General features: G+C 47.5%; 1 protein-coding gene and 1 long non-coding RNA gene across 5 annotated transcripts in view; one reads left to right on the top strand and one right to left on the bottom strand.

Moving 5' to 3' along the window:
- The window catches only part of B3GNT9 (UDP-GlcNAc:betaGal beta-1,3-N-acetylglucosaminyltransferase 9), a 48,454-nt gene extending 36,364 nt beyond the window's left edge, over positions 1-12,090 (bottom strand). Inside the window, exon 1 of one of the 4 annotated variants that reach the window (XM_006120958.4) lies at positions 11,951-12,090. The gene's annotated coding sequence lies outside the window, so the exon portion shown is untranslated. The remainder of the gene's footprint in view (positions 1-11,950) is intronic. The other 3 variants (XM_006120957.4, XM_075940360.1, XM_075940359.1) reach the window with 3 other exon arrangements.
- A 12-nt stretch (positions 12,091-12,102) lies between these two features.
- On the top strand, positions 12,103-15,664 carry LOC142831088 (uncharacterized). The gene is made up of 3 exons (XR_012906756.1): positions 12,103-12,240; positions 14,233-14,553; positions 14,835-15,664. It is a non-coding gene; the product is annotated as an uncharacterized LOC142831088 (long non-coding RNA).
- The last annotated feature ends 10,575 nt before the right edge of the window (positions 15,665-26,239 follow it).

Genomic DNA, 26,239 nt, shown 5'->3' with positions numbered 1-26,239 from the left:
TATGTGAGCGAAAGGGGGAGGCTTTCCTGCCAGCCTGGATGGCTGAGGCTGACCGCAAGTCCTTTATTTTGCAGTGCACCTGCTCCCGGCTGCGCTGGTGGCCCCTGGCGGCCAGGCTGGCAGCCATGCGTCCATAGACGGCCGCGTTCCGGTGGCTAGTGCGGAGATCGTGGACATTGGAGGCTTCCCCCCAAACCTCGATGAAGTCCACGATCTCCGCACTTGACCAGGCGGGTGCCCGCCTTTTGCGCCCCCGGGCAGGCTCCTGGGAGCCACCAGGCTGGTCCTGGGGAGCAGTGGAGGGCTGGGAGCCCTCGGATGGCTGGCTCATGTTGTGGCAGGTGCAGGGTCTGCTGGCACGGGTGCTTGCAGCCTTGCAACTGGCACAAACTGTGTAGCCAGCCCGTGGCCCTTTAAGGGCTCCGGGGCCGGGAGGGGGGCAATAGAGTTTCCCTGGTGTTGGCCAGAGTGGCCACCAGGGAAACCTGGGGAGGGCTAGCCTCCCACTAGTTTGAATTAAGGGTCTACACAGCCCTTAATTCGAACTAGCTAGTTCGAACTAGGCTTAATCCTCGTAAAATGAGGTTTACCTAGTTCGAACTAAGCGCTCCGTTAGTTCGAATTAAGTTCGAACTAACGGAGCGCTAGTGTAGCGCCTAGCGAACTAACGTCCGTTAGTTCGAACTAACTTTGTAGTGTAGCCATACCCCCTGGTTGCAGGCTCAGTTCAAGAGCTGGTTGAATGTTTCCCGGACGGTGTCCATGTGTCCATTGTACGGCCACATCAGGCAGGGCATGAGGGGTAGGCCATGTCCCCCACGATGCACAGATGCACCGTGTCCCCAACTGTCAATTCCCATTGTGGGAAGAAAGTGTTAGAGGCTGGAGTTTCTGAGGATATGGGCATCATGTGCCCTGCCCGACCACCCCACATAGATGTCCATGAAGCGGCCACGGTAGTCCACCAGGTCCTGGAGGACCATGGAAAAGTACCCCTTGTGGTTGATGAAGTGGGCTGCTCAATGCTCCAGTGCCTTGATGGGGATGTGGGTCCCATCCATGGCTCCCCTGCGGTTGGGGAACCTCAGGGCAGTGAAGCCAGTCACAGTTGCATCCACATCCCATAGGCAGATGATCCTCTTGAGCAGGATGTCATTGATGGCTCTGACAACCTGCAGAAGGGCACACCGGGTTGCCACACAGAGAATGCACAGAATGAGGCAGGGCAGGTGCATGAGCCCATGGGGAGTGCCTGCCCCCCTGTGCTGCCCTCTCCCCCCAAACACGCCAGGGCCCCTCTTCCCAGAGACCTCCCATACCAGCAAGCCTATGTGAAGGAGGGATAGTACAATCCCATGGATGACTGGGCTTCCCCCCACTCCTCCTGTCCCCCTCCCAGCCTGGAGTCTTCCCTTCCCCCGGGCAGGGAGTGCAGCTCCCCCGAGGACCTTACCTGCATCAAGACAGCACCCACTTCGGACCTGCCCACCCTGAACTGGTATGCCACCGAGCAATAGCTGTCTGGGGTGGCCAGCTTCCATGGGGCGATGGCGACCCTCTTGTTCACAGGGATGGTGGGCCGCAGCTGGGTGTTGCATCTGAGGAGCGCAGGGATGAGCCAGGCACACAGCTCCAGGAATGTCTCCTTCCACATGCGGAAGTTCTGGAGCCACTGCTGGTCGTCCCACTGCTCCAGGACCAGCCAGTCCCACCAGTCAGGACTGGTGTCGAGTCTCCAGTATCGCTTCTACACGGTGGGGTGGGGATGCCACAGCGAAGCCACCGCATCCAGGGAGAGGGACTCCAGAGTGAGCTCGGCATTGAGCTCGTGTAGGAGTAGTGAGGCAGCATGGAGCAGCAGCTGCAGGCTCTCCAAAATAACCGTGTGGGGCCAGAGCAGGCACAGGGCCACCCCTGCCTTCATGGCACAACAAGCAGAAGGCGAAAGTCCACAAAGGTACTAGGGCACAGGCTGTGGTGTCCAATGAGGCAGAGGGAAACCACAACAGGCACTGCTACTGCTTTCAGTCCCTACCAGAGATCCCGAAGCACGCAGCAGCAGAGAAACAGCTGTCCAGGGAGATCCCTTTAAACACGTGTATCAGAGGAGCTCCAGCCCCTGCCCTTGGAAGGTCCTGGTGCCCTTTTGCCCTGTCCAAAGTGTTTCCAGGGGAGGTATTTGTGCAAGAGCATCCCGCCAGAATGGACGCACTCTTGCACAAAAGCACATTGCTTTTGTGATGCACTTTGACCATAAGAACATAAGAACGGCCGTACTGGGTCAGACCAAAGGTCCATCTAGCCCAGTATCCTGTCTGCCGACAGTGGCCAGCACCAGGTACCCCAGAGAGGGTGGACCGAAGACAATGATCAAGCGATTTGTCTCCTGCCATCCCTCTCCAGCCTCTGACAAACAGAGGCCAAGGACACCATTTTATCCCCTGGCTAATAGCCTTTTATGGACCTAACCTCCATGAAATTATCTAGCTTCTCTTTAAACTCTATTATAGTCCTAGCCTTCACAGCCTCCTCTGGCAAGGTGTTCCACAGGTTGACTACACGCTGTGTGAAGAAGAACTTTCTTTTATTAGTTTTAAACCTGCTACCCATTAATTTCATTTGGTGTCCTCTAGTTCTTCTATTATGGGAACTAATAAATAACTTTTCTTTATCAGCCCTCTCCACACCACTCATGATTTTATAGACATTTATCATATTCCCGCTCAGTCTCCTCTTTTCTAAACTGAAAAGTCCCAGTCGCTTTAACCTCTCCTCATCTGGGACCTGTTCCAAACCCCTAATCATTTTAGTTGCCCTTTTCTGAACCCTTTCCAAGACCAAAATATCTTTTTTGAGGTGAGGAGACCACATCTGTACACAATATTCAAGATGTGGGCGTACCATAGTTTTATACAGGGGCAGTAAGATATTCTGGGTCTTATTTTCTATCCCTTTCCTAATAATTCCTAGCATCCTATTTGCCTTTTTGACCGCCACTGCACTCTGTGTGGAAGTTTTCAGAGAACTGTCCATGATAATTCCAAGATCTCTTTCCTGATTTGTCGTAGTCAAATTAGCCCCCATCATACTGTATGTATAGTTGGGGTTATTTTTCCCGATGTGCATTACTTTACACTTATCCACATTAAATTTAATTTGCCGTTTTGTTGCCCAATCACTCAGTTTGGTGAGATCTTCTTGGAGTCCCTCACAGTCTGCTTCTGTCTTGACTATCCTAAAAAGTTTGGTATCATCCGCAAACTTTACTACCTCACTGCTTACCCCTTTCTCCAGATCATTTATGAATAAGTTGAACAGGATTGGTCCCAGGACTGACCCTTGGGGTACACCACTAGTTACCCCTTTGCATTTTGAAAATTTACCATTTATTCCTACCCTTTGTTTCCTGTCTTTTAACCAGTTCTCAATCCAAGAAAGGACCTTCCCTCTTATCCTATGGCCATGTAATTTACACAAGAGCCTTTGGTGAGGGACCTTGTCAAAGGCTTTCTGAAAATCCAAGTATACTATATCTACTGGATCCCCCTTGTCCACATGTTTGTTAACCCCTTCAGGAACCGCTACAAAGAACTCTAACATTAGTAAGACAGGATTTCCCTTTACAGAAACCATGTTGACTTTTGTCCAACAAATTATGTTCTTCTACATGCTTCACAATTTTATTCTTTACTATTGTTTCGACTAATTTGCCCGGTACTGAAGTTAGACGTACCGGTCTGTAATTGCCAGGATCACCTCTAGAGCCCTTTTTAAATATTGGTGTCACGTTGGCTACCTTCCAGTCATTAGGTACGGAAGCCGATTTAAAGGATAGGTTACAAATCACAGATAATAGCTCAGCAATTTCCCATTTAAGTTCTTTTAGAACCCTTGGGTGAATGCCATCCGGTCCCGGAGATTTGTTAACATTAAGTTTTTCTAATTGTTCCAAAACCTCCTCTAATGACACTTCAATCCGGGACAGTTCCTCAGATTCATCACCCAAAAAGGACGGTGCAGATTCAGGAATCTCCTCAACGTCCTCAGCCATGAAGACTGAAGCAAAGAAATTATTTAGTTTCTCCACAATGGCTTTATCGTCCTTGATTGCTCCTTTTATAGCTCGAACATCTAGGGGACCCACAGGTTTTTTAGCAGACTTCCTGCTTCTAATGTATTTAAAAAACATTTTGTTATTTCTTTTTGAGTTTTTGGCTAGCTGTTCCTCAAAATCTTTTTTTGTTTTTCTTGTTACATGTTTACACTTGATTTGACAGTGTTTATGGTCCTTTCTATTTATCTCACTAGGATTGGACTTCCACTTCTTAAAAGATACCTTTTTGTCCCTCAATGCTTCTTTTACATGGTGGTTAAGCCACGGTGACTCTTTTTTAGGTCTCTTGCTATGTTTTTTTAATTTGGAGGTATACATTTAAGTTGGGCCTCTATTATGGTGTCTTTAAAAAGTTTCCATGCAGCTTTCAGGGATTTGGCTCTAGTCACTGTGCCTTTTAATTTCTGTTTAACAAACCTCCTCATGTTTGTGTAATTCCCCTTTTTGAAATTAAATGCCAGGGTGCTGGACTGCTGAGGTGTTCTTCCCACCACAGGAATGTTGAATGTTATTATATTATGGTCACTATTCCAAGCGGTCCTGTAATGGTTATATCCTGGACCTGATCCTGCACTCCACTCAGGACTAAATCGAGAATTGCCTCTCCCCTTGTGGGTTCCTGCACTAGCTGCTCCAAGAAGCAGTCATTTAAGCCATTGAGAAATTTTATCTCCGCTTCTCTTCCTGAGGTGACATGTATCCAGTCAATATGGGGGTAATTAAAATCCCCCATTATTAGAGAGTTCTTTATTTTGGTAGCCTCTCTACTCTCCCTCAGCATTTCTATGTCAGTATCGCTGTCCTGGTCAGGTGGTCGGTAATATATCCCTACTGCTAATTTCTTATTATTGGAGCATGGAATTACTATCCATAGCGATTCTATGGAACATGTTGATTCACTTAATATTTTTATTTCATTTGATTCTACATTATCTTTCACATACAGTGCCACTCCACCACCCACCCGGCCTGCTCTATCCTTTCTATATATTTTATATCCCGGTATGATTGTGTCCCACAGATTTTCCTCATTCCACCAGGTTTCAATGATGCCTATTATGTCTATCTCCTCATTTAATACGAGGTACTCTAGTTCACCCATCTTATTAGTCAGACTCCTTGCATTTGTGTACAAGCACTTTAAAAATTTGCCACTGCTTATTTGTCTGCCCTTCCCTGATGCATTGGATTCCTTTGTATGCGGTTGTTTGTCTGCTCTGGCCCATGGTTTGCCCTCTCCCCTCCTCTCTTTCCGACTACAGCTTAGAGAATCTCTATCAACGGATTCTCCTCTAAGATAAGTCTCTCTCCAATTTACGTGCATCTCCCCACCAATCGGCTTTCCCCCATCTCTTAGTTTAAAAACTGCTCTACGGCCTTTTTAATGTTTAGTGCCAGCAGTCTGGTTCCACCCTTGTTTAGGTGGAGCCCATCCTTCCTGTATGGGCTCCCCCTCTCCCAAAAGTGTCCCCAGTTCCTAATAAATCTAAACCCCTCTTCCCTACACCATTGTCTCATTCACGCATTGAGACTCTGAAGCTCTGCCTGCCTACCTGGCCCTGCACGTGGAACTGGAAGCATTTCCGAGATCGCCACCATAGAGGTCCTGGATTTCAGTCTCTTTCCTAGCAGCCTAAATTTGGCCTCCAGGACATCTCTCCTACCCTTCCCTACATCATTGGTACCTACATGTACCACGACCACCGGCTCCTCCCCAGCACTACACATAAGTCTGTCTAGATGCCTCGAGAGATCCCCAACCTTCGCACCAGGCAGGCAAGTGACCATACGGTTCTCCCGGTCATCACAAACCCAGCTATCTATGTTTCTAACGATCGAATCACCCACTACTAACACCTGCCTCTTCCTAACTGGCATTCCCTCCCCCTCAGAGGTATCCTCAGTGCGAGAGGATACCGCAACATCCTCTGGGAGGAGGGTCCCAAATATGGGATGGTTTCCCTCTGCTCCCATTAAATGCTCTGTTCCCTTGAGACTTTCATCCTCCTTAAGATCTCTGGGGCTCTCAGACTGGAGGTGGGACAGTACTACTGTGTCCCAGAAAGTCTCATCAACATAGCTCTCTACCTTCCTTAGCTCCTCCAGTTCAGCCACCCTGGCCTCCAAAGCTCGAACTCGGTCTCTGAGGGTCAGGAGCTCCTTGCAACGGGTGCACACATACACCACCCGCCTACAGGGCAGGTAATCATACATGTTACACCCGACGCAATAAACAGGATAGCCCCCACTCTGCTGCTGGGCTTCTGTCTCCATTTTTCTAATGAATAAGTTTAAGTATAAACTGGGATTCTTTTTAAACCTCTGGAGTATAGATTATTTTAAGAGTTATGTTTTAAAGAAGGTCAGAAGTCACTAGTGCCCTCTAAACTCCCTCTCCAAACTCTCCTGTTAGCTGTTCCTGGTCGCTGAGTCACGGGCTTATATAGCTCTGGTAGCCCCTCCCCCTGACTGAGGCTCAGCCAATTAACAGAGGCTTCTAGATTTCAAACCTTTTAGAAGCTCCTTCAAACAGACAAAGCAACCAACCAAACAAACAATCCAGACAAACACAAGCTCAGCACACTGCAAATAACTCCCCCCACACAAACACACACACACACTCCAGACAGCCACTTACCACAAGGGTCCCATTTTTACTCCTCTTTTACCTGGAGAACTCCCTCTCCAAACTCTCCTGTTAGCTGACCAGTGTGGACATGCTCTTGTGCAAGAACTTTTGCACAAGAACTCTTACACAAAACAGTTCTTGCGCAAGAAGCCTGCAGTGTAGACGTAGCTCCAAGGTAATAGCCAGAGATCTCAGGGAGAAAAAGAACTTCCCTGAAGATTTAGCCAAAATAAGAACAGCTTTAGGATAAGTTTTAGCATATAAGAACTAGCTATGCTTTTTCTTTTATTTTAAATTTGTAATTTACTTCGCTCTATCCATTTTCACTTGCAGCCACATGAATCCTACTGCTTGTACTTAATACAATCACTTTTCTTTACTATCAAGCCCAGTGTAAAGAATTGTTACCTGGGGGAGCAGTGTGCACATCCTCCTTTCAGTGTTAAAGGGGGCTTGCCTGAATGGGCTTTCGCTGTGTGAAATTCTAACAATGAAAGATGGATTTATTTGGGGGTTTAATCCCATTTGGGGGCTGATTTCCTCAATGGTGTGTCCAAAACTCCATCCTCCTCAAAGCTAAAGTGATTCAGTGTCCGCATTGCTCTTGGGGGTAGTCTCAGCTCCATGCCTTGTCTGGGGGAGACCAGAATATCTGTCCCAGTAGAACAGGGTGGTGAGAAGCCCCAGACAGCAAGAAGGTAGAGGGGGCCAGGGGAAACCCAGGCCTGCATGATTTTCCAGAAATGCTTTTAATGGAAAAGCTTTCCATTAAAAGCATTTTCGGAAAAGAGCATCTAGATTGGCATGGACGTTTTTCCACAAAAGCACTTTTTGCGGAAAAGCATCCGTGGCCAATCTAGACACGCTTTTGCGCAAAAAAGCCCCGATCGCCATTTTCGCGATCAGAGCTTTTTTGCGCAAAACAAATCTCAGCTGTCTACACTGGCCCTTTTGTGCAAAAGTTTTGCGCAAAAGGGACTTTTTCCCGAATGAGAGCAGCATAGTATTTCCACAAAAAGCACTGATTTCTTACAGTAGGAAGTCAGTGCTTTTGCGGAAATTCAAGCGGCCAGTGTAGGCAGCTGGCAAGTTTTTCCAGAAAAGCGGCTGATTTTCCGGAAAAACTGGCCAGTCTAGACACAGACCGGGTTCCAGCTCAGGGACCCTGTGCTAACAGCTGTCTGTAACGTCTCTGCTATGAGTTCATGACAGCTACAAATCCCTGGGCCACTTCCCCACAGCCTTCCCAAGCGCCTTCCCTACCACACGTTCTTCCTCTTGGTAGTACCTGCCTGTACTTTCTCTCATCAGCTCCTTTCTCACACTGAGCTAACAGAAGGGAAGCATTTTTAAACCTGTCCCAACTGGTTTTTAATTGGCCTCCAGATGATCTGATTAGCCTGACTCTGGAAGCCTCCTAATTGGTTCCAGGTGTTTTAATTAGCTATGATTGATTGGTTCTAGCAGGTTCCTGTAGTTCTGGATCAGATCTTGTTAGTCTACTCTGGAACAGGGACCTATATAATCTAGAGCTAACATATTTCCCTTATCTCACTCTCTGGTAGCCCTCCAGCCTAAGCCTGTTGCAATTGTTTTAAAATTACACATTGTTTCATAGTTTCATTAATGCAGTTTTGTCATCTGGATGAGGCCTTTCCACTGTTTGAGATGACGTCCATGTTTGGCCCCGCAGAGCAGCTCTGAGGTCAGGTGTCAGGACAATGTTAATTTTGGAATGAGTAGTTGACGTTTCTTTGGCAGGAGCAAATTTTAAATGGCAAAATGGTATTTTCTGCAAACTAAACTGCTGTTCTCTAATTCAAATCATTGCCCAGCATCTGGCAGGCTTGCTGACAGGGTTGGGACAAAAGGATCCTGGGATCCGGCCATTCGAAAGGGTCTGGGGCTCCTGGCCACTAGTAATGCAGCAGTGGCAGCCCCTGCAGCCCCAAGTCCTTTAAGTTGCCAGTGGAATGCCATGCTCTGGGCAGCTCTGATGGCTGGTGAAGGTGGGCAGCTGGGCAGCTGTGCTCTGGGTCGCTCTGAGATCACCTCTTCCACCTACCCCTCCTAGAAGCACAGCTCCCCCCTTCTTTCCCCTGCACACCTTGCCCAGGAACCTGGCAATTCTGTTGGCCCCCGCGTGTATGGAGTGCATTTGAAAAATGCAGTACGCTTTTTAAAAAGAACATCTGTTGCATTTCCTAGCTTGACTTGCACATGCCAACTCCCAATCTTGACTGAGTTTCTTCAGGCAAAGTCACAAACATCATCAAAAGGTATAATACAAATGGTGGTGGTCTGGTGCCATGAGGATTTCTCTATATGCATGAAAAAGAGTTATCTTGAGAGGAGGTCTAATATGAAGTTATAAGGTTACAAAGGTTATAAGGTTACAAAGTTTTGTGATCTTGGGAAGTCATGCAAATATAGTATAATGCAGTATAAAGCCCTGGGAAAGGAAGTAACAAAAACAACCAGTAACCTAACTTATTAAATAATCATCTTTATACATTTATAAATCCACAAACAAACTTTGAAAATATGCCCAACCTGAAAGCAGGGAAGGTCATGTAGGCCTCCTGCTGGAATTCCCCAAGCCTGGCCGAGGGAGAAGGGGGGAAGAGGAGGCTGCTCAGGTTGCCTAGACATATGGCCACAGTGGATGGTCCAGTGATGCTCTGGGGTGGGGGGCACAGCAGTGGGGCTGGCCTGTCTGGGGCTGAGGGCCAGGGGAGGAAGAGGGTTTGGGCTAGGAGGCCACCTACCTGGGCTGATAGCAGGCAACATGGTGAGCCCCATCTCCAGCTGGCCACTCCCATGGTGGTGAGACTGCCCCGTGGTCACTCTGAACTATAGCTGTCCCCTGTGCTCACTGCCCCCCAGTGTTGACTATGAATATTGTGTCTCTCCTCTCTCTGCCCCCTCCCTTTCCATGTTATGGAAAACAATCAAACTCCAGGCACATCCTGTTTTCCTGGCACAACCGAACCCTGATCTGGCTTTAAGTTATGTTAAGAGGAAGCTGCCTACCGAATTTGGTAGTCCTAGTTCAAGGAGGAGTTCTTGAACAAACAGACTCACAGACAGTCACACAAAGCTGCAACATATATAGAGAGAGAAACCCAAAATTAAATGGGAGACAAAACAAAATTCAGTTGCCACTGTTGGGCGCAATACTAGAGCCCTGCATTTGCTACATGCATGGGACTCTACTTGAAGTCATCAAGATTCAGGGGTGCACACTGAGGCAAGGGATTGGGCGCACATGGCTAGGCCTTTTAAGAGTGAGGGTTACAGCATGAGACCCTGTTTTTGTGTCCCTGACATACACGGTTCACAAGCTTTGGTTTGTTGTGGCTCTTTCAGTATTTAGCCATGTACTGAGAGGCTGCCATAGCACATGGGAAGGTTCAGGAGAGATTGTCTCTGGGACTCCATCTCCCCCAAGTGGTCTGGGATTGCACAGTCTTTCTACCCATAGTGTGGCCACTTTGTACATTAGTGCCAGATGGGGGGAGGGGGGAGATTGACTCTTCTCACCTGTCTCTGCAACCTATGAGGTGCCCAGTGTCCTTGATGGCAGAGTGAGGAAGTAGGCTCAGGGCAACACGTTCTAGTCCAGTACATGGGTTGGTGCAGACAGGGGCCATGACCCTACCTTCCCACTACCCCTTTTGGGGCATCACGGTGAGCCCCATGGGAAAGGGGCATGCTAACAGAGACGTTCCAAGTATGCAGTCTTCATACTTGTGAAATGATGACAGGCAGGTAGCTATATACTAACAGCAGCCAGTACATTAACTCAGTATATAATCACTCTCAGTAAGATGCCTAGAAGTTTTTTAATCCACAAACAAACTTGGAAAATGTTCTGTAAGCTTTGTTTAGCTGAACATAAGAAAAGAATTTCTGTTGAGCAGTGAATCACCCCGCTGGGAGCAGTCCCAAGTCAGCTGTTGGTGTATGGTATGAGAGTAACCACCAGCTCCAGCTTTTGTTAAAAGTGACTGTTCCGTTATAGGGTTTGGGGGCTTGTTTTGCTAACCTGAAAGGTAAGAGAAGTCCAGATGATTTGCAACATAGGGCCAAGATTTTGAAAAAAATGTTAGTGTTAGAGGTGAGTGTGTAAATCTATACTTAGGCTCCTGAGAGCCAGACCTGCTTAGCATTCAGCAGCTCCCACTGAAGACCAGAGGTGCATCATGCTCAGCACTTTGGGGATGTTATAGCAGTTTACTATGGAACAGAAGCCTGTCTTTAGCTTCCAGGTTTTAGAAACTTTTACCTACATTCCCCCCAAGCCCCAGAAAAACACTGCAGCCTTTAGTGTGTTTTTTCCTGGTACTCAACATCTACTGACCCTAAGCTTCTTCCCCAATAACTGTGTCACCCCCTGTCTTTCCTTCTCTCTCTTTCCCCAATCCCCCGTGAAATGGTAAATCTAGCCTCTTTTCATGTTGTGCCATTGAAGGACAGCAACTAAAATCAATTTAAAGTTAGTGTCTTCCATAATGATTTACAATGCTATTACCATTTGTGATGCAAATTTTACTAAGTCCCTAAATATATATTGAATAGAACTTTATTCTGGAAATATGCCCATCAATTTGAATGGGATATTAATGAAATGAGATACTACTACTTACATTGTATCACAGTCTGACAAAAAAAACCTGTTGCGTTGGTTATATGTGACACTGTTAAATTCTAATGAAATATATGTAAAATTGTGTAACAGTTTGCAAAATTATGTACACGTGGATTTAACTCCAAAGATTACACCACTGAAACTCTGGTAAAGAGGACTGCATACAAATTATGAGTGCAACCCAAAAAAGAAGGTCTTGTAAGCATACTGTGCCCATATTTGTATATGATTACATCTGAAATGTAACAGCTTTTCTTGCAGCTTTTACTCCCCATAAAGAAGCCCTGATGTCTTGCATAAAAAACAAAATCTAAAAACATGCAAAAAAGATGTTACTATGGAGTAAAACACTACTCAATGCAAAGTTGGCCAAAACCAGTTCATTTTAACTAGCTGTGCTGCACATTAAATCATGATAAAATGATCTGCCTAGCTTCTTTTATAAACTACTGCCGGACAAAAATCTGTGGACTGACTAAAACAAAAGCATGACTATAAGAGTGTCTCCAGGTCATAACACATCCCCCCCAATCAAACATAAAAGCTATATACTTACATCCAGTTTGATAGTGGAGATCCTATGTCCCCTCCGTAATGCTTCATCAGTGGGTTGCCAAGTAGGCACATCTGGAAACAGTTAGTGGAAACATTCCTCAGCCTCTAACTAAAACCAAGGAAATCCTTGCTGAGCATAGCAATGCAGAGCCTCCTGTATCTGGGAGCATTTTTGTTATGGAAGACATCGAAGTTCCTCCATGCGCCTGCGTGTGTTAATGTGGCTTGTGAAAACACAGAACGTTTCTTCTTTCCAAGCACTGCAGTGGTGAAAGGGGCAGCTGCATTAGGGTAAGTAACTTAGTTTCTCCCAGTGCTTGTCATGTGATATAAGCAGATGTCCCAGCACTCAGGCTTTGGGAAATTATAAAGCACTCTTAGTGCAGATGTTTGCTAGTACTGAATAGTGGTTGGCTGCTTGGCTGTCTGTATAATGCTAGATCCCACGGCCATGTCAGATCTGGAAGGCATTCCACGTAAGTTTCTTAGAACAATAAAGTTAACACCTCATATAAAAGGGGCAGAAAATGAAAATTGCTGGGGATTAAAACATGGTTCCAGAACAGTGATTTCTTATTCCCAGTTAATTGTTCCCTCTGTACTCAACTGAAACAAGATGATACTTTCCTGAGTCTGGTAAAAAAAATAGCAAGTATAGTCTATTAAATGTTTGAAGAAGATAAAGCCATGTTCATGTTGCTCAACATCTTCACAGTCTCTTAGTTTTTTCTCCAAATATTTTTGTATAGAAATTGTAAGTTAAAATTTTCATTTAGATTCAACTGAATTCCAATGAAAAAGAAAAAAAAGAGGTTTGGTTTTTGTTTCTCCAGTGTGAAAAATGTGGGGGAACTAAATACAAGGGTTCCAAAAACATGAAAAATCATTTTACTTTTTTATTTCATTCAAATGTGTTTAAAACAAAAATATTCACCCATTGCCTCATTGTGTCTTGGTTTCCCCCATCTAAAAAATGGGAATAATAATGCTGACTCCCTGGATGGAGTGCTTTGAGTTTTACTGTTGAACAGTGCTAAGGAAGAGTTAAGGAATCTGATAAGCATTCATTAGTAATATTATTTTTTCATTTTTGGCAAAATGGGAAATTTTGAATAATAGCGGGATTTTTTTCAAAATGTTTCCTATTGTCCAAAAAAGCAATCTGTTAAAAAATATTAATAATAACTTCAACTAAAACATTCCTTCACAAAGGTGTGGACACTATCTAATGTAATGGCGAGATACAGCTGTGCAACTTCAACTACCGTGCGGTTCCTTGGGGCTTATGAACAAGGAGTGCACCCAACGCAAGCCCCCCACCTCCTGGGCTTAAGTATTAATGGCCTTATTCTTTTCCCATAGAAATCAATGGAGAACTTCCCACTGCTCTCAGTGGGAGCAGGACCAAGCCACTAAAAGTCAGAGAGGGGAAGTGCCCACTTTTCATTTTGCCCAGGGGAGGTGGAGCTGGGAGTCTGCAGTGGAGTCAGATACCTGGCTGGATACTGTACTGCACTGCTAGCCTGAAGCCAGCTATCTGTGGAAAAGGAGCACTGCCCTGTGGAGCAGCAGCTCCCCAGCCTGCTCCCACCTTTACAATGCTCTCCCTCAGCCTTAGCCACCCAGAGTAGATGCAGGAGCATGCCCCCCCTGAGAATTTGGGGGTTTTCCTGTCTCTTTGCATCCTTCCACGGGATGAAGATGAACAAGGACCCTCCTAAGCATTACCTCTCTGCAGTGGGTAGCTTCTGCTGTTTCAGGCTATATCTACACTGCAGACTTCTTGCACAAGAAGCCTTTTGTGCACGAGTTTTTGTGCAAAAACTTCTTGCACAAGAGCATGTCCACACTTCAAAGCATGTCGCTTTTGCAATGCACTTTTGCACAAGAGAAACTATTGGATCCTCTCCCACCTATAAAAGCCACCAGACCGGTTCTAGCCAGGCTAGAGGTCATCAGTTGCTCTTGAGTGCTGTTGCTGGAGCCCTCCAGAGACACGCACTTAAAGGGACCCCCCTGGACAGCCACTTCTCCATTTCTGCTGCCTGCTTGCTAGCCTCTTTGGCAAAGCAAAGCTTCAGCGGTGCCTGCTGTGTGTGCCCTTTGCTTTTTTGGGGACGACACACCTTTTTGCCTTTTGCTGTTTGCCATGGAGCCTGAGCTGCCCCTGGGCACGTGATGGCCCCAAACAGCTGTGCTGCAGTTTCTGCAGCACTTGATCCCAGCTGAACATGGACACTGAACTCCTCCTCATTTCCCTCTGCATGCCTATGGCTGCTCCAGTCTGGCTGCCGCACACCACCGTACCCAAGAGGTTCTGGAGGCTGGAGACCAGATCGTAGTGGTGGGACCAACTGGTCATGGAGTGGAGGGACGACCAGCAGTAGCTGCACAACTTTAGAATGCGCAAGGCCACCTTCCTTGAGTTCTGTGCTTGGCTCGCCACCGGCCCTCCAGCGACATGACACCCACCTGTGGCCTGCCATCCCCATCCAGAAGCGTGTCACAATCACTCTCTGGAAGCTGGCCACCCCAGAGAGCTACCGCTTGGTGGCCAACCAGTTTGGGGTGGGGAAGTCAACCGCTGGGGCCATCCTCATGCAGGTAAGGAGCTCATGTGCTGCAGTCTCTAACCTGGGTGAGGGAGGGTGCTGGATAAGGGGGAGTCTCAGGAAAAGGGGGGCTAGGGACTGTAGGGGTGGACTGGGGATGGGGGTAAAGGCCTGGCCCCGGGGTCTTGTGCAATCCCACCCTCACACAGCCTTGCAGCCAGGGAAGGGGCACAGGATCATCGTGGGTGGCTCTTGGGAGGTCAATAGGCACCTCCCAAGGGCTCATGCAACTCCTCTCTCATTCTCTGTGTCTTCCTTTGTCTCCTTCTGCAGGTCATCAGGGCCATCGACTCCCTGCTGCTGCGCAGAGTCATTCAGCTCCAAGACCGGGATGCAACCTTGGGCAGATTTGCGGGGGAGCCATTGATGGCACACACATCCCCATCTGGGCCCCAGAACAATAACTGACCCACTTCAGCAACCACAAGGGCTACTTCTCAGTAGTCATGCAGGCCCTGGTGGACCACCAGGGCCACTCTACTGACATTTATGTGGGGTGGTCGGGCAGGGTGCATGATGCCTGAGTTTTCTGGAATTCCAGCCTGTGCACCAAGCTGGAGTGGGCACCTTTCCCCCCCCCCACCAGGACTTTGCAGTGGGTGAGAACAATATGTCAGTATGAATAATGGGGGATGTGGCATACCCACTCATGCCCTGGCTAATGAAGCCCTACACCAGCCACCTGGATCCCAGCAAGGACCTTTTCAATGCCCACCTCAGCTGAGCCTGTGTGCAGGTGGCGTGCACCTTCGGGCATCTCAAGGGATGGGTCCACTGTCTCCTCACCCGCCTGGCCGCTGGGGAGTGCAATATCCCCGAGGTGGTGGCAACATGCTGTGTGCGCCACAATACTGTGGTGTTCAAGGGGGAGGCCTTCCTCCCGGGGTGGGTGGCAGAGGCTGGCCACGAGGGCCAAGTGTTTCAGCAGCCCCAGACTGCTGCCACCTGCCAGGCCCATCACTTGGGGTGCACATCCGGGAGTCCCTGAGAGAGAGGTTCTCTCAGGACCCCCAGAAATTAGCCCCAGGGCCTCCCCAACAGGGGCTTCTGCCTTTCCGCTCTCTCCCGTCCACCTCGCATCCCCTCCCCTTTCCCCTTCCCTGACCGCCTAATAAACACCCTTTGGTTTGAAAACAAAATGAGTCTGGTTTTATTCAACATAAACAGAAGGGGGGCAGAGGGAGGGTGGTTGTCTGAACTGGGAGGGGGGTTCACAATTGGGAGGGTTAGTGTGGTGGCCTGCTCTGCCACCTCGGGTGTGGGGGCGTGTTCGGAACTGGGTGGGTCTGGGGACCTGAAAGGGTTGGGCAGGAGGGGCAGCTACAGCTGGGTCAGGTTTGGCGGGGGGGCAGGAGGAGGGGCCATAGGTATCACTTGGGAAGGGGGGATGGCTATGGGGAAGGTAGGGAGCAGAGGCATAGCAGGGTGGGCATATGGATGGGCAAGGGCCATAGGAGGGGGCAGCGGCACCAGGCGGGTGTTCCCCTGTGCGGGACAGGATGTTGCTAAAGGAGGTGCAGTGCAACATCATCTCTGTCCACACATGCTCCCGCCTGATGCCCATCCCCTCACGCCCCTGTGCCCTCACATATGACTTACTCCAACCCCACCTTCCTCATGCCCACCCCTTCTGTCAAGCCTTCTCCCAGCACCTCCCCCTCCAATCCCCAATGCCCAGACCCTCTCCTCTTCCAGCAGCACCCTGTCCCCCTTCCCACTGACACCACCCCTCCTGCCCTTCTCCTCAGTGTCTCCACTTCCCCCCAGCATTTGTGTCTCCTCTACCCTGTCTCTTCGGTGCCTTCCCCCTCCCGCTCTGGACAAGCCCCTTCCACCCCTTCCCCTTTCTTCCTCCTCCACCCTCCTCCACCGCAAAGCCCCTTCCTCTCCCACCCCTTCCTCTTATTTCCCCCCCCCCCCCCCACCGTCAGCTTCTGCCTTACAACTTGCAGGTCTGGAGTCAGAGCCAGCCCAAGCTGCAGGGCTGGGAAGGGGCACCCCCAGGGCGCCGTATGGTGCTGCAGGGCCAGGTGGGGACATCCCTGGGGCACCGCGCAGTGCTGCAGGGCCGCGGCGCTATCAGGCTGGGCGGGGGCGCTCCTGGGCACCTCAGGGGCACCATGCTGAGCTGCTGGGCTCGGTGGGGCCCAGGACGCAAAAATGGCTTGGGCTAGCCAGCCTGCGACATTAGGGTGTGCCTGGGCACACCCAGCAACCCCGTGTGCACGCCTATGGCTGTGTGCAGCGCTCTGGCACGTGTGTGTGTGTGTGTGTGTGGGAGTCGTGCCTGTGCCCTTGTGGCTAGCCTGCTTACAGCTGGCCGCACCTCCTCTCCCCTGGAGGCAGGACTCGTGTGGCCACGCATGAGGTTCCCACATTGAGGGACTGGCTGCTGTGGCCACGTGCTGCACCCGCCCACTGAATGTGATTGCATGGGCCCAGGCTGCAGCAGCATATGCTGGCCTAGCAGCCCACACGACACTGTGAGGCCACCTCCCCAGCCCTCTGTATGTGTGTGTGTCTCAATGTACCTGAAGATCCCTCCCAAGTCTCCTTGGAGGCCTGGGAGCCGTCCATGCTTCAGGAACTGGCTCCAGGGACAGGATGACGGTCACGCTGTCCTGATCATCATTCTCCTCTTCCTCTGTCAGGGACTGGACCTGCCCCTCCTTATCCTCTGGCTCGGGGACAGACTCTGGGTGCTGGACTACTGGCTGCTTCAGCCCAGAGTCCACCACAATGGAGGAGGAAGAGGGTTCCCCCTCCCAAGGATGTAGTGAAGCTCTTTGTAGTAGGGGCAGGTGTGGAGTCCTGCCCCTGAGAGCCCCCTCTGCTCCCTGGCCTTAACGTACTTCTGACAGAGCTCCTTCACCTTAGCCTGGACTTGCTCCATGGTCCGGGCAGGGTGACCTCACTCTGCCAGGCTGTGTCTACATTGGCACCCTTTTCCTGAAAAGGGATGCTAATGAGACACTTCAGAATTGCGCTAGTCTAGACGGGATCTTGCAGAAAATAAACCCTTTTATTCCTATGGAATAAGGGATCTTCTGGAAAAGGGTTTATTTTCTGCAAGATCCCGTCTAGACTGGCGCTTTTCTCCGGCAAAACCCGAGCCGGAAAAAAGCGGCAGCCATGTTCATGCAAATGCCCTGGGGGATATTTAAATCCCCCGCGGCTTGCAATTCCAACTGGTCTCATTAGCATCCCTTTTACGGAAAAGGGTGCCAATGTAGACACAGCCCCAGGGATAAGGCCATGTGGGAGTAGATCTCCACATTGAGGCATTTGGCCCTAAGGTCCTGCAGGGACTCTTCCTTGCCCCACAATTCCGGAAGAGTGATGATTTCTGGCCTGCTCCAGGTGGGGGCACGCCACTTGGTTCCCCTCGGGGGGTCCTGTGATCCCTGTGGCTGGTCTCTGGAAGGGTTAAGGGAGGTCATTTGTGGCTAAAACAGAGCTATGTGGTGAAGGCACCTGCTCTGGGCAAACTTCTAGCCACAAGACAGCCAGCAGACAGGAACTATAGAGTTCTGACTGAGTTGGCCGAGGTGGCCAAGTGGCCACCATTTTTTCCCCCTGGAGGCCAATTCTTGAGCAAAAACCCTTCTGGAGCAGCCACACTTGCCTTTTTGCGCCAGAGCTGTAGTGCAAAAAGGAGTTATGCCTCATAAAAGGAGGTTTATCTACACCGGAAGAGGCCCTCTGTTCTGCCATTTTAACTGCTGATTTACTTGCGCAAAAGCACATTTGCGGTGTGGACGCTCTGCAGGTTTTTGCACAAAAACGGCCGTTTTTGCGCAAAAACCTTGCAGTATAGACGTAGCCCCAGTGGGGGACTGGATGGTAAAAGAGGAACGGTGGACCCCTCTCTGCTAACAATGCTACCTTTTCATTGTTCCCTTGTACCTTGTTTTCGTCTCCCATGTGTCTATGTTCTCCTGCTGTCTCTTTCACTGTTTCTGAGGTAGACAGTGTCATATTTTTGTAGTGTGAGCATATGTATGATTTGCTGTTCCCCATCACTTGCGTCATGCTTTAAAGGGCATTCTTTGAGCTGGCGCTGGTTCTGCAACCTACTGTATGACCTGGTCCATATGACTATATATGGTTCTGCAACTACTATATGACCAGGATACAACCTACTTGTCCCTTAAGGGTCACTCAACAAGGTTGAACAGATTGTTCATTCTGGCACGTGAAACTTTTAAATGAGCAAAATCCTACCCTGTCAAAGGAGAACCAGAACTGCTCATGATCAGATTTGGCTTTTGTGTCAAAAGAACCCTTGTCCATCACTAGGACAGTGAGCCCTGAACGGCGAGACCCTAGCCCAATACATTGCTCCATGGGGTTAGAATTAGAACAGTGTGATAAGTGAAAGAAAGATGATCTGGTCACTAAGATATTGAACTGAGACTTAGTAGAACGGTGGTAAAATCCCGATTCCACTTAAGTCAAAGGTAAAACTCCCATTGACTTGAGTTGGGACAGAATTTCACTCCTAAGTTCAATTCCTGGTTCTGCCAAAGACTTCCCAAGTGACCTTGGGAAAACCAATTAATACCCTCATGCCTCAGTTTCTCATCTGTAAAACTGAGGTAATCATTCTCTACCTCTCGGGAATGTTAGGAGGATAAGTTCAATAATGTCTGTAAAGTACTCAGATCATAGAATCCCAGAACACTAGAACTGGAAGGGAGCTCAAGAGGTCATGGAGTCCAGGTCGCAGGACGGCAGGATGCTGTAGTAAGTTGATGAGCAAGGCATTGAAACTAGGGGAACTTTGCTTGTCTTCAAGTTTTGTAACAAGCCTCTATCTCTAAGGGTATGTCTACACTACCCCGCTAGTTCGAACTAGTGGAATGAGGAGTAACGGTAGTTTGAACTAGGAAGCCTAGTTCAAACTACCTAGTTCGTGCCGCGTGTAGCCGCGCGGCACAGGGTTCGAACGAGCAGGGATTTAAAAATGGCAGAGCCCCGCTTATGCAAATGAAGCCCGGGAAATTCAAATCCCGGGCTTCATTTGCAAGTGCGGTATGCCTACATTACCCTCCTAGTTCGAACTAGGAGGGTAGTGTAGACATACCCTGACATATTTGCTGACAGTCCCATCAGAGTTATTGGTGAAACCTCTTTGGAACTTGGCAGAGAAGCCTGGTTGTGATATGAAACCGGAGCATTTAACTGAGAGTAGAGGGGAGAACCTTGCAAACCAAATATCACAGCTGTCGCTAGAATCCAAACCACATGGACTTTGCACATCCCTGTTTGTGAATAGCAGGATTCTCCTTAATATTATTATTTGTATTACCCCAAAGGGCCTTGGAGTCTCAGTCACAAACCAGGACCCAATTGTGCTATGGGCTGTGCAAACACAGAACAAAAAGTAATGGGCCCAAAGAGCCTACAATCTAATTATCTCAGGATCTTTCAGGTGGATATGGTGCCAAAGATTATGACGATAGTAAATACATTCAGAGCTTCCTGAAGAGCACTCATTTCTTTTTACCACAGTGACATCCATATTTGATTATATTTCTCTTTTTAATAAGTTTTATTAAATAAGAAATGAAAGCTGAGCCAAAGAAAGCCACGGTAATTTCTCTCTTTCTAAAACCATTGTAAAAATATTAACTGATATACGCAATCGATATTTACCAAAAATACATGTTTATTTAGAGAAGAAGTCAGAAAAAATAGAACAAAATACTATTGGATACAATAGATAAATACTATTAAGGTTAAATGCTGGAAGTTGGGTACACATGGTGCTGCACTGAAATTCCTGAGCAAAACTGGACTGGAGCTGCAAACTGTTAATCTCAATCTGGAGTTGAACTTCCGGGGAATTCAGAGCTGATTTAGCCCTCAGTAGAAGTAGGGAAAACTTACAAAGTTTGGATCCAGATCTGAACTTTCCCAACATTTTGGTCCATTTTTAAACAAAAGACTCAAAGCCAGATCCTTAGCTGGTATAAAGCAGTAGTTTCACTGATGTCATAACCTCTGAGGGCCTGGCTCATGGTAAAGAAACCCTGCTCATTCCCTTTCCAGTATCTTTCTAATGTTTCAGTGGGTCAGGCACAGAACATTAAAATCCCTTCAAAGACACCTTTTTATAAGAGAATTACCAATCACACTAAACAAGCAGTGTGAGAGAATTGCAACATTTTTCATTGTTCATGGTATCTATTTTTTGCTTTCAAATTTTAAGTGGTATGGGGGGGGGTGCATGTGGAGGATTGAGTCTCAAATGATTTTGGGCCCTTTTGAAGTTGGAGAGCGACAGATGATCCAAGCAAGTAGGCCCATGGAATCTCAAAGTGACCCTTCCAATACTGTTGCTTAAATGCTGATGGGGGAAGCAGCTCTGAGATAAGTGGTACAGGAAGGCTACGTCTACACTGGCCCCTTTTCCGGAAGGGGCATGTTAATTTCAGCGATCGTAATAGGGAAATCCGCGGGGGATTTAAATATCCCCCGCGGCATTTAAATAAAAATGTCCGCCGCTTTTTTCCGGCTTTTAGAAAAGCCGGAAAAGAGCATCTACACTGGCCCCGATCCTCCGGAAAAAGCGCCCTTTTCCGGAGGATCTTATTCCTACTTCAAAGCCGGAAAAAAGCTTTTCTAAAAGCCGGAAAAAAGCGGCGGACATTTTTATTTAAATGCCGCGGGGGATATTTAAATCCCCCGCGGATTTCCCTATTACGATTGCTGAAATTAACATGCCCCTTCCGGAAAAGGGGCCAGTGTAGACGTAGCCGTAATGTCTAAGGCAGGGGTGGGCAAAAGGGCCGCCGGGGGCTGGATCCGGCCTGCCAAGTGGGTGGATCTGGCCCGCGGAGGCCTTGCTGCTCCTCTGCCCCTAGGCCAATTAGGGTCTGGGGGCAGGGGAGCGTGCAAAGCCTCCTCCCGCCCTGCCAGGAGCACATGGCACTTTGAAGCACTGCACACTGCTCGCTGGGCAGGGGGCAGGGGAAGAGCGGAGGAGGCTTTGTGTGCTCCCTTGTTCCCAGGCCAATCAGGACCTGGGGACAGGGGAGCTGTGTGAAGCTTCCTTCGCCCTGCCCCGGTCCTGCAAGGAGCCCAAAGTGCCACATGCTCCTCGCAGGGCAGGAGGAGGCTTCGTGTGCTTCCCTGCCCCCAGATCCTGATTGGCCTGGTGGTGGGGGAGAGTGTCAAGCCTCTTCCAGGGCATGGGTACCTAGTGGGAAGGGGGGGCAAAGCGAGGGTGGGTAGCTCTACTCCTTCTTGTTTAGACCCCACCCCTTCCGGGGTGGTATGGGGCTACTTCACAAATTTTTGAAGTGATCTCCAGGCAAAAATTATTGCCCACCCCGGTGTAAGGCAATATGTCACTGGAAAGATTTGGAAACAAAGTACTGTTGACATTCACAGGTTGCCAAATCATCTCTGTCGATAAGAGATAAAGATTTACAGATTTCTAAGAGGCCCTCTACTTGGGAGGTTAAGAATCTAAGCAACCTGATTTTGATTGCTTGAGTAAGCCCTGAACTCTAAACTGCCCTCTTAGTAAGGGTACAAGGTATGTCCTGGTTGTCAACCATGTTTTCTTCTGAGGTCTGCATTATTTACACAGGGTTCTATGACTCCTTGGTTATAAAACCCAATCTTGCCAGTCTTGGTTTGGACCCATGATATTAGAGACAATCTTTTGAGCTTACATAGAGCTCTTCTTCAGATCTCTAAGTTTGAAAGCTTTTCTCTTTCACCAGCAGCAGTTGGTCCAACAAAGAATAGCTCCTCCACTTTGTCACTCCAGTTTGATAATTCTCTTTCAGTGCACTTTTAAACACAGTTGGACTTACTTACATCATAAATCTAGTTACACAAGGGGGTGAAGCAATATCAGATTACCTCACCATTCTCGTCTGTCTAATATCCTGGAACCAACACGGTTACAACTATGGTGCATATAAATCTAGTTAAGTTTTTATGTCAAAGTGGCCATTTTAAACTTCATCCTTTTAGTTGTGTAAACTCTTTAGCTCATCTATGCCAAAAGAAGCCATTAAAGGATGGTTTGAATCAATCTCTTTTTCTCTCTGCCAGGCTGAAAAATATGCATTACAATTTGAGAGACTAATAATATTACAGAAACAATCTGTATCACAAAAAAGCCCTATTGGAGTCTTTCCTGGGAATTTACTTCAGCCTCATCTCTGTATTTGCTTAATATTTAATCTGTTAACTTTGTTTTAGGCTTATTAATGCCTTCATTTGTGCTTAATATTCTGTGGCATTCAAAATAATAGCATGTTTGACCTTGGAGAAAACCATAGACATGGCTTCAGTTTCCCATTATAATATAGGACCAGTGTCAAGATTTAGGTCAAAATTCAACAGTGATGCAAACCACAGTGTATACCAGCAGTTTTCAAACCTTTTTTCTCCAGGTGAAGAAAATTGTTGATGCCCATGACCCAACATCATTTGACTAGAGTGTGGGCTCTGGGTGGGGCTGAGGATGAGAGCTTTGGGGTGTAAGAGGGCACTCTGGTTTAAGGGAAGGGTCAGGGCTGGGGCAGGAGGAGTTTACCTTGAACGGCTCCTGGTCAGAGGGGCAGCCTTTCCTAGCACCACAGACCAGGCTGCGCCCCAGAAGCAGCCAGCAGCAGGTTCCCAACCAGTGGGAGTGCAGAGTTAGTGTTTGGGGCAGGGGCAAACATAGCACTCTGCCCTGCTCCCCTATCTAGGACCCAGGCCTGCTACCGGCCACTTCTGGGGCACAGAACAGTCTATAGTGCCAAGAGAGGCAGGTAGCCTGTGTTAGCACCCCCACTGGTCACCTTCTGTCTTGCAGTAACAAGACCGGACATTCCATGATCCAGTCCTGGGTTGTGACCTGTATTTTGAAAACCACAGGCGTGCACCATAGAGGGGGCATTAGATTACTGGTATTAAGTGGTGAATGAACATCCTACTTGCACCTATGTGGTACTCAAGTGTGTAAAAAAATGCATGTAGCTAACACAGCAAAGGAGAAGGAAGTTCACCTGGAAAAACAATTTGCAGGAAGATGTGTGTTTCATTAGCAATAAGTAACATGGGAGACTGGTAGGCTATGTCTAGACTACATCCCTTTTTCGTAAAAGGGATGTAAATTAGACGTATCACAATTGCTAATGAAGCGGGAATTTAAATCTCCCCTGTTTCATTAGCATAAAAATGGCTGCCACTTTTTTTTAGCACGGAGCTTTGCTGGAAAAAAGCGCCAGTCTAGACGCTGATCTTGCAGAAAATAAAGCCTTTTCCGAAAGATCCCTTATCCCTCTATGAATTTTACTCTTCTTGCTAAAGATCTAGTGTAGTAGCAACCTGACCCTAGTTTATATTGCTGAGTTTCTGGCACCTCACCAAGCTAGGCCCCTCTTGAAACTTGACCCTCTTCCTCTGGTTTCATTCATACCGTACAGAAGGTAAACTAGTCCCATTCATATATTCTATGCATTTCTGTTCATTTATTTTCTTTCTGACAGGTCACCTTCTTCCCCTTTATTGTGTAAGACATGCTCTTTCTGTACATTAGAGTAAATCAGGACTAATTCCACAGACTTCAGAGAAGTCACACTGGTATAAAATAGAGGTGAGATCAGAACTGGACTGCTACTGAATGCCTAAATGCTGAGTTTGTCCCAGAGACTTCCATGAGAGTTGCATCTGCTGGCACTAGATCTGAATTTGGCTCAAAGTGCCAGATGGTGCTAAAATCATCTAGTCAGAAGGAACTACTGTGGGATAGAAGCTTAAGTGGACGTTGGTTTGAAGACAGAATTCACCATCGCTAGAGGACAGCTGCCAATTCTAGACTAAATTATCAGTGAAAAGATGCTAGGAAACGTAGCCACTCCCAGTGATCCTAACCCACTATGCATTCACTTGAGAGCATCATTACGTAATGCCACTGGAAAACCCTCTTACTTCATCTCTCTGAAAGAAGACACCTGTGAATGCTAGTAAAAGTGATGTTATTCTATATGCTCTGCCAAGAGCTCTAACTCTTTTGAAAGGAATTTTGTGAGTAAGAGGGAACACACATGACTAGCAAAGGCATAAAAATCACAGGGTTGGTAAATTAATTCATGCTCCATCCACAGATGTAAAATGGCAAAAGCAATTTAAAAAATCTGAGGAAAGGTAGACTCTTGAGGTATAGAACAGTACATTTTTGACAGTGGAGTATGGGCTGTGTTTCCCCTTCTACTAATCTGAGTAGAAGAAGATTGTGCATTCAGTTAGGGAAGACTACAAAGTGATAGTTTAGAAATGTTAGTTAACAATTGACAGGACAGCATGCATATCATCTTGTATTCTAAGAACCATTTACTGTAAAAAGCAATAACAAAACAGATTTAAAAAAAGATGTTTTCAGTTTGTGCTAATTAAAATGCGCTTCATCAAATGGCTTGCTGTAAAGTCAGTTCTGTCAGGGGCCAGCAGGAATGTTGTGTCTTATTGGAGATGGGTCCAAAATGAGGTTCCAGTTCTGCTCCTTTTGGGTGCATCTACACTGCCCTGTAACGCAAAATAAGATACACAATTTGAGCTATGCAAATTGTGTATCCTATTTTGATGCTATTTTGAAATAGCTTATTTTGTCATTTGGCATTGTCTACACAGCACCAAATTTCAAAATAAAACACTATTTAGAAAAGTCCGTTACTCCTCGTAGAATGAGGTTTACAGAGATTTTGGAATAGCAAGCTTGAAATAATGGGCTTGCTGTGAAAACAAGGGATAGTTATTTTGGGATACTGTGGTATCCAGAAATAGCTTTGCAGTGTAGACATACCCTTTGACACCCTTTATACTTGCCATATCCTCTTTGATATTAATAAACCTTGTGTGTGAATACTCCTGACTTTGGGGATCCAAAGTAAACTGTCTCCACTTGCGATGGTCAGACTCAGTAGCAGTGTCTATATTGGCGCGATCTTGCACAAAAGCGGCCGCTTTTGTGCAAAAACTTGCTGCCTGTCTACACTGGCGAGGAGTTCTTGCGCAAGAACACTGACGTTCTCATGGATGAAATCAGGGCTTCTTGTGCAAGAACTATGATGCTCCCGCTCAGCAATAAGCCCTCTTGCACAACTGTTCTTGCTATTTTGAAATAGCAGCAGTGGAGCATCTACACATGCTTTATTTCGAAATAGCTATTTCAGAACAGGTGTTATTCCTCGTAGAATGAGGTTTACAGATTTCAGAATAAGCCATCTGTTATTTCAAACTTATTTCAAAATAACGGAATGGCTGTGTAGACACTTGCATTGTTATTTTGAAACAATGCCAGTTGTCTCAAAATAATACATCCTTTAAGAACACTGCCCTTTTAAGTGCTGTACTGTAGATCAGGGTTTAGACTTGGGAATCTGTAGCTGTTTGCAACTTGCTTTGTGGAGATGGGGTATGACATGGGTGGGGGGGGGTGCAATCAGGGCAGCGGGACACCCTTACATTAGCATCTATCTCCCTTTTCACCCCCCACAGCAAGCAGGAGCCTCCCCAGAGCAGCACCAAGACAAAAGGAGGGCAGCTGAACAGTACTTTACAGGGAACTTAAGGGACAGGTAAAGGGGGGGGGGATTCTGGCCCACCCTGGTTCCAAGTCCCCAAAAGACGAGCTGCTTTTCTCGAAAAAGATGTTATAAAGGAGCATT

Source organism: Pelodiscus sinensis, chromosome 12, assembly GCF_049634645.1.
Source record: "Pelodiscus sinensis isolate JC-2024 chromosome 12, ASM4963464v1, whole genome shotgun sequence".
Taxonomy (NCBI): Eukaryota; Metazoa; Chordata; order Testudines; family Trionychidae; genus Pelodiscus; species Pelodiscus sinensis.
This window is presented reverse-complemented; position numbering and strand designations above follow the sequence as displayed.